The sequence below is a fragment of the Condylura cristata genome, unplaced genomic scaffold (assembly GCF_000260355.1).
Source record: "Condylura cristata isolate star-nosed mole 26May11 unplaced genomic scaffold, ConCri1.0 scaffold00022, whole genome shotgun sequence".
Classification (NCBI taxonomy): domain Eukaryota; kingdom Metazoa; phylum Chordata; class Mammalia; order Eulipotyphla; family Talpidae; genus Condylura; species Condylura cristata.
In genome coordinates this window covers 28881985-28890584 of record NW_004567123.1, presented here as the reverse complement: position 1 = coordinate 28890584, position 8600 = coordinate 28881985, and positions in this window count along the sequence as shown.

The window sequence follows — 8600 nt, the reverse complement described above, 5'->3', positions numbered from 1 at the left end:
CCCCGCGCCCCCAGTTCCTGCATCTGCTCTCGCCCCAGCGAGCCCAGCCCCGGCCAGGAGCAAGGCCCAGTGAGTCCAGCCCCTCGCTGGACTCCGCCAGGGCACATGAATGCCAAGCCTGCTGTGAGCTGCACATTTCCTGATGACGGGGTCACAGACAAGGGTCTCACTGTGGAGTGCACAGCCTCTGGCCGTCTGTCTTGGCGGGCCCCCTCCCCCCGTTTCCCCGCGAGCTGCACATTCTCTCCCTGGTCACGCAGCATGCTGCCACCGAGCACGAGGCTCTCGCTGGGCACACGGACTCCGTCAAGGGGCACAAAGAACCCCTCCTTGTGAGGCGTCTGGGAAAACAAAAAGAAAAAAACGTTCCTTTTCATTGTCATCATCCTAACCCCGTCACCGTGAGGTAAAAGCGTTCTGGTCATGAGAATTGAGGTCTAATTGGTCAAGAATCTGAGAAGCAGGATATTAAGGTGGCGATGCTGCTGCTGGTGGTGGCGCTTTCACGGGTCCTGCTGTGTGCCAGGCCCCCCCGACACAGGTAGCACCCGGGAGCTGGGCTGTGGTGTTCCCGTGTCTGGTGCTTTACAGGTGCAGCCTCTTCCTTCTCCACAGCCACGCTCATCAGCCCCCGCGTGTCAGCCACGCTCATTAGCCCCCGCATGTGGTTGAGGGACCCAGTGGTCACAGGTGAGGAGGCCTTGCTCACAGATGCTAAGCTTGGAAGGACCTGGAGCCATTTCAACACCCCATCATGAGTCTGCACAGAACCAGGACCACTGCATTCTGAAGGGAGTCTCCGGGGGAGTGTGGGGAGGAGAGAGAAGCAGTTGGTGGAGAGGGGAGGCCCTGGAGACAGGCTGGGGTGCAAGGTGGAGATGGAGCTGACGCCTCAGGGCACGCCCGGGGCTGGGTGTCTGAATGTATCGCTGTGTGTCTGCAAGTGGCCGTGGACCTGTGTGTCTGCAAGTGGCCGTGGACCAGCACAAGGGAAGGGGGAAGCCAGTGCTGAGCGCAGAGGTCAAGAACTAACCTCCCACCTCCTGATTCAGGCAGCTCAGCGAGCTGGCTGCTGTCACAGGGGGCGGCTAAGCGCCCGCATCCGTCAGCCAGCCGTCATCGCTGCCCACCCCCTGGTCACGAATCAGCAGCTCCACTTACCTCCTGCCAGCCAGAGCTCTCAGGCCAGCTCTGTCACTGGCCGCCCAGCCTTCAGAAAATGTAACCCTGTCAGCCCTCGCTCGAGCGGCTGGGCTCACGCTTCAGTGCGTGCACATGACTGAGCAAGCATGCCCACCGAGCATGCCAGCACAGGACGCGTGCACGTGTGCGGCTCAGACGTCTCCCCAAGTGTGTGCACAAGGCAGACAGCGCGTGCGCCGGCCACGCACCCGGCATCTCTGCAGCTCTGCCACACAGCAGGTCGGCACACCAGGGGTGCACGGAAGCACGTGTGCCCTCACTTGTCCATGCAGAGCACAAACACGCCTCCATCGGTGTGTCCTCTAGAGGCCTGCACAGGTGCCCACGAATACGCTCCGTGAGCAAACCTATTCTCCCTTACAGGCATGCTCTCACACACATCCACAACATCCGTGTTCCCAGACACCCTCAGTCAGGTACACAGTGCACACGTGTGTATCTTCCGATGTATTTGTACACAAGAACACAGCTCCTTGCCTGCTATTCATAATGCATGTGCATCTTTGCATTGGACATGCATGCCTCAGAAGCATCATTTACAAGCTAAATTCAAGTGCTTGATGCATGTGAGCATGTCAGTCTGTGCATGCCTAGCACACGTGATCGCTTGAAAGCATCTAAACGGGAATCCTCTGACAGGCACTCAGGTCTACATCACATGTACACACACAGGCAGTGGTATAGACCCCACGCATCTGCCTGCCTGGATGTATGCCCCTCCCCTTCCAAACCACGTGTCCTCGAGATCAGGCACGCTATCCCTGTGCACCTTTGGGTGACTCTGGTTCACCCTTGACCATGCTCCCTGTGTTAACTCCACACATAAGCACACACACAAACGCGTGCCTCCAAAGTGTGTCTCCCACACAGGCAGGGGTCAGAGCTCTGGCACTTGAGCGCATACATGGCCCCTCTGGGTGCAGCCCACCCAGTCCCAGATTGTCAGGTGTGCTGGGGATTGCAGGAATGTGCCCACACACAGCAATCGCCACTCACGCAGAATTACATCTGCTGCAAACTTCTCATCTGCTGTGCAAATGATGATTAAATGTTATTGTGCAAGGGAAAACGGCAAGGAGGGATTCATTAGCTTTATTGTCGGGGAGGACCCCATGGGCTCCAGCTCCCAATTCCAAGACTGACTTAACCCTGTGTGTGCTGGGGACACCCTAGCCAGGGGTATGTTTACAGAGAATGAAAGCTCAGGAGACCTAGCCCAGTGCTAGGGAGCGCCAACTCACACGCAGAGAACACGACGGAGGGTGTTACACAGCCAGACGGCTGCTCCCACCATACCCCTCACTTGGTGAGACTTGGGCTCTCACCCCTCCGTGTCCCAGGAATAGAGATACAGAGGCCAGGGCCCCTCCTGGACACACAGGGCTTTTCAGATGGAGAAAGGCCTTCCAGCCTGATGAAACAACTTAAGCAAAAGCTGGAGTCTTGGGGGACAGAGTCGCCGTGCCAGACTTGTCCAGGAAACACTGGGGCTAGACAGCTCGGTTGGAGGACAGATTGCAAAAGGCCTAGTAAAGCCTTTCAAAGAGCTCAGATCTTTTCCAGAAAACAACGGGGAGCCATGAAAGGTGTGGCTAGGGTTGACAGGTAAAATACAAGGTGCCCAGTTCAATGTGAACGTCAGATAAATAGCACATGATTGTTTTAACATTAGGATAAACTAAAGGTTGCGCAGGACACACTTAACACTAAGTTTGCATTGTTCTAATGCACGTGTTATAGCCATGTTTGCATGTTTACCTGAAACTCACACTGTTTGGCCAAATCTGGAGACTCTCTGTATGGATTTGCTTTTTTGAAAGATCACTCTGGCTGCCGCATCCAGGGAAGATCAAAGGGTAAGAGAAGCGAGAGACCAGTGAAGAAGTGACGCCACTGTCTCACCTTAGTTAGAGAACTGTCAACCTTTAGCTGGGCCCACAGCCATCTATTACAAGCACCACGTTTCCTAACCTCCATCACTATAGATTGCATGGACTGCATTGCAGGTAATACAATCTAAACAGAAGTGTCATGTGGTAGCTTCTGGAACACCTTCTATAAGACTGTTGACTCATGCTTTTTGCTCCTTTTCCCTGCTCTGATCTCCTTTCTGCTGGCTGAACAGCTGAGACGGCTGGAGCTCAAGCAGCCACTTTGGACCATGAGGACAAAGGCTGTACATTAAAGACAGACGGTCAAACAGTGAACTAGGAAACTTGGTTTCTTTCAACCTCATTGGCCACCATACCTGCCCGAATTGCCTACCTCCATACTTAGTATATACAAGAGAGAAATAAATTTCCAACTTGTTGAAGTCACTATTATTTTGGTTTTCTGTACCAAACAGCCAAGCCTACATCTGAATTGAGAAGTTAACACGGGAATCTCAGGCAGAAACACTGAGACATTAATTGAGTCAGCAAGACAGGATTTGAGAAATACTTCAGCAGAAGACCAGCAGGAGTCGGTAATTGACTAGGTGTGGGCAAGCAGGTAGAGAAGGTCAGAGGGCTAAGGACAGCAAGGCTGCTGACAAGCCAGGGAATCCCGGAGAGGCCTTGACTCGAGGGTCATGGGCAGTCAGGTTGGCTCTGACATGTTGCGCTGGGGGGTCTGCAGGCCAAGTCCTCAGGGTTCTGGAAACTCAGGGCTGAGCTCAGGAAGGCAGAGCAGCTAACAAGGGCCTGGGAGTCACCCTTGTCTTATAAAGTCTTACGAGCAAAGGAGGCCTGAGGAGAGTATAGACTGAAGGGACCAGAGGGCCAGGGGCAGGTGGAGGGAGAGGAGCGACTGAGGCCTCAGTTTCTCCAGCTGTGACTTGGGGGAGGTGAGAGGGCTGACTAAACTGATCCCTAAAGTTCTTTCCTGATGAACATTCAAGAATTTTTTAATTTATTTTTTATATCTATTTTACGTTGTTGTTCATTTTTGTACAAAGTTTGTTTTCTCCTCTCAGGTGTACTCCCCTTAAAACTCCCACCACAGGGCCCTCCCTGGTGGTGCAAAGGGTTAAAGCGCAGCACTGCAAGCTGGCTGCAGCTGCTTCAGTGCCAGTTCCATCCCCAGCCAGAGAGCTGACTGACCCACATGGCGGCAGACCTCCCCTGGCCTGTCCGCTGCTCCCCTCAGCAGTGTACTTCATCAGTCGGCCTGTTCTGCTCCCCGCTCTGTCTCTGGTGAATCCTCTCACCACCCCTGCACCTCTAGCCTGTATCCCAGTTCTATATGCATAAATAAAGTAAATCTCTTTTTTAAAAATGTTATGTCAGAAAAACACATGGAGATTTAAAAAAAAATTCCCACCGCAAATTCACCTGTGCACCACAAAAATAGTAACTTTGCTCTTCCCGCCCCTGTTTTGAGCCCTTTCCTTCCCTTTCTGCTTGATCTCCTGCGAAATACCTCTGATTTACAGTTTCCTATTATTTGGGGGTTTTTTATTGTCATTATTTTTTCCCTTTTCTTTTATTTGGTTCCCCTATATGCCTCCTATACATGAAACCATCTGATATTTTACACTCAAGAACTTTTAAATGTGATCTCAGATCATTTATTTCTCTATATTCCCCTATATTCCTCCTATATGTGAAACCATCTGATATTTTACACTCAAGAACTTTTAAATGTGATCTCAGATCATTTATTTCTCCGCCCTGTGATTCAGTTTCCCCTTTGGGAAATGGCACTAAAAATAGTCACTACCTCAGGGGGTTGCTTAGAGGATGTAGTGACCCTGACCAGCACCTACTCAGCCCCAAAATAGCAGGCAGCTGTCAGAGCACAGAGGTGGGGCCTTGGGTGGGTAGAGGTGGGGGAGGGGCAGTGAGCGGAGTGAGTCTTTCCCAGGCCAACTGGAGAAAGAGGCTGAAAGCCAGGGGTCCCCACCCAGACCTGTTTGTGGGGCACGGAGCCAGACTGGCTCCTCCTGGGAAGAGGAAACCATGGTGGGGCTTTACGAAGAAGGTAAGGGGCCCTCCCTGGTGGTGCACAGGGTTCGGACGCAGCACTGCAAGCCAGCTGCAGCCGCTTCAGTGCGAGTTCATCCGGGCCCTGGAGCTGACCCACAGGGTGCAGCAGACCTCCCCTGACTCCCCGCTGCTCCCCTCAGCAGTGTACTCTGCCCCCCACTCTGTCTCTAGTGAACCCTCTCACTGTCCCTGCACCTCTGGCCTGTCCCCCAGTTCTGTATGCATAAATAAATAAATCTAAAAATAAAAGAAGAAGAAAGAAAGATCCCTGGGCAGGCAGGGGGTGAAGAGGGACAGGAATGCGGCTCTGGCCCTGAAGCCTCCAGGAGAGAGGAGGAGAGAGGCTTCAAGCAGGAAGGCGCCTATGGACCCTGCTGCAGAGCCAAGATGGGCGCCCCCCGAGTGCAGCACGGGCCTCTGAGAAATGGAATTTTGAGGAACAGAAAAGAACTGAAAGGAGAAACACTTTAACACCTCACCTTCCTGTGCCGGCTCGCTCAGGCTGCCGTAACAAAGCCCCCAGAGCTGGCTGGTCTAAACAACAGAAATTTATTATCTTCCAATCCTGAAGTTTGAATGTTTGAAATGCAGGGTGGGCCCACCTCGCAGGGCCCCTCTGAGGCCTAGAGGGGGGGACCTGGGGAGACAGGCCCCCCTCCTTGCTGCTCCCTGTGTCTCTTCACACCCTCTTCCCTGCGTGTCTGTCTCTGCGTCCAAATGTCCCCTCTTCAGAAGGACACCAGTCACACTGGATTAGGGACGCCCCCCCCAAACCCCAGGGTGACCTCATCTTAACTAATCACATCAGCAATGTGAAAATTGACCCCATTTTCAAATAAGGTCACATTCTGAGCTCTTGCAGGTTAGGACTCCATCATTTGAATTTTAGGGGGCCCTTGACATCCCCTATCCTAGCTGTCCTCCACAGACCTCGCTCCAGGCCCCCTTAGGGGCAGGTGGGAGTCCACCCTTGGGCAGAAGCTCACGCAGTCTGAGGCAGGCGGCCTTGGGGCCCTGTCACCAGCTAGGATAGATGGGGAGGACCAGAGATGTCTCTGGGTCACTGGTAATCACACACACAGACACTCACACAAGTTCCCTCCTCAGAAAACCCTCCAGACACAGGAGAATGCATACACACACGCACGCACAAAGACCCCCGTGCAGAATCCTCCCACACAAAGACGCACAGCGAGTCACACATGCAGACACACATGCACCCAGCTGTGGAGACACAGCCCACACCCACCCCCAGGTGTCAGATGCCAGCACGCCCACCAGGCACAGTGGCAGCCAGGTAGCAGGACAGACAGACACATCTCTGCTCCCACAGCCAGCGGACCGGCCCACGTGCAGCCTCCTCTACCCACAAAGGCCCACGCAGACTCAGAAGCATGGGCGTGGGCACCGGTGGCATGCACAGACCACAGACCTCAGAGGCCATCTGTATTCTTTGATCCCACTGTGGCTGGCAGGTCCTGCCAGGCACGCACCACACCATCCCTCTGGCCTCTGGACTCACTGCTCACCATTCACGCCCTGGTAATTGGAGGCAATTTAATCCGCATCCCACGCAGCCAATCACAGGCTCCACAGAGCAGAAAGCCATCAAAGTGCCCCTACCCTGTGGGCAATGAAGCAGAGACCCCCTTCTCAGCCCGGTTTCCCCTTCCACCTTGGGAGTTGAGATGGGAAATTCAGTCCCTGAGCCCGGGTAGGCATGTACACACCGCCACAGAGACACAGAAACACACGCGTGCTCACCCTCTCGAATACACTGAGAGGCCCAGGAAAACAGTGTAGCGACATACGAAAGACACGGTGGGAAGGTGTGTACAGCAACACCGCTCTCACAGTTTGCTTAGTGCAAATGTGTGTGCGTTGTCCCGGGATTCTGCTAACGCGAGTGAACACTCAGACAGGAGACACCCTGTGATGGAGGACGCACACGGGCACATGCTCCCAGGGTGCCCGTGGGTATGCCTGCCGCTGCACAGGACAAGAAAGAGGTTTGCAGGCACAGAAACGGGGGTCAGGTACGCATATGCACTCACGCCCAAACACCATGCCGCCTGCCGAGCCCAGAGATGACGCGGCTGCCTCCCAGCCAGGGTGATCCCCAGGGGGGCCGGCCCCCCGCCTCCCCCCCTTCCCGGTCAACCCGCTGCTTGTCACTCCATCACGGCTGGTGCGCTGACATTCAGAGCCCAGCGCTGAGATGATCACATTTAACTGTAATGTGCCACAGATTGCACTGACATTTGGAAAATATTCCACCTCGGGACCCATTCGATTTCTAACTTTTTTCCTGGAAAAGGAGAGAAACAGCAGAGGGGGCAGTGAGGGCCTGCAATGTGCTGAATAAGAGATGCCGCCCAGCCGGGCCCCCCGGGAACAAGACTCCTCTGCTCCTCCCAGAGACACTGGCTACCTGGGCACAGGGCCCTGGTGAGGACAGGGGATCCCCAAGCCAGAGATGAAGCCCCAGACCACGCAGTGTCTTCGCAGAAGACCCACTGGGGGCCCCATCATCAGGTCTGTGTCTACGTGGGCTCGCCTCAGAGAGGTGAAGTGACCTTCCCAAGGTCACGCAGCCAGAAAAGGATGGAGGTGAAATTTAAACTCAAGTCTATCCAGCGCCAGATCCCACCCTCTGTCCACTTACACCTGGCGCAAAGAGGTGTCATGGAGTGAGGCGGAAGCTGAGTCCTCTCCAAGTTCCTGCTGCCTTTCCCCTCTCTTCTTTCGCCTCTCCTCCCCCTCCTCTCTCGGGCTTCCTCTCTCTCCCCCCTCCTCCCCACTGTCCCCCTCTCTAAGCAGAACCAATGTTCCCAGAATGATGGCACAGCCTGGAACAGCTTCCTGGAAGGGAGGGGGAGGCCTGGGCTGCACCTGGGAACTTGGAGGAGTGGGTGGGGAGGACTGACAGCTGCAGAATCGATGTGCAAGCCTCGCAGAAAAGCCCCTGGAAGCCGCTTGCCTTTCTGTGAGTGAAACGGTTGGCCTTCTGAGGTAACAGCTGCAGAGAGCAGGACTTAGGAGGGGGTGACCCGGCCTTCTCTGAGGTTGTTCCCAGACAAGTCCAGAGCTGTGCCTGCCAGTTCCCAAAGAGAAACCCACAGGGGACCCTGCTTAACTCAAGTGGGCTGTAATGTTGGAAATAAGGGTGAGGTGGTGGGGGAAAGATATCTTAAAAGAAAGCAAGGTGAAATGACATGGTCCCAGACAGTCCAAAATAACATAGAGGAGACCGGCAGATCATCTGGTTCTCTGATGAGTTGATTAATCTCCTTAAATAACTTGGAGTCCAACTTCCCAAAAGGCAAAAGAAAGTTAGGTTAATCTGCTCTAAATGATTCCTGAGCTACTTGGGGGTAGTAATCAATACACATGTTCTCTCTCTTCATAAGTAATTCTCAGTAATTGCAA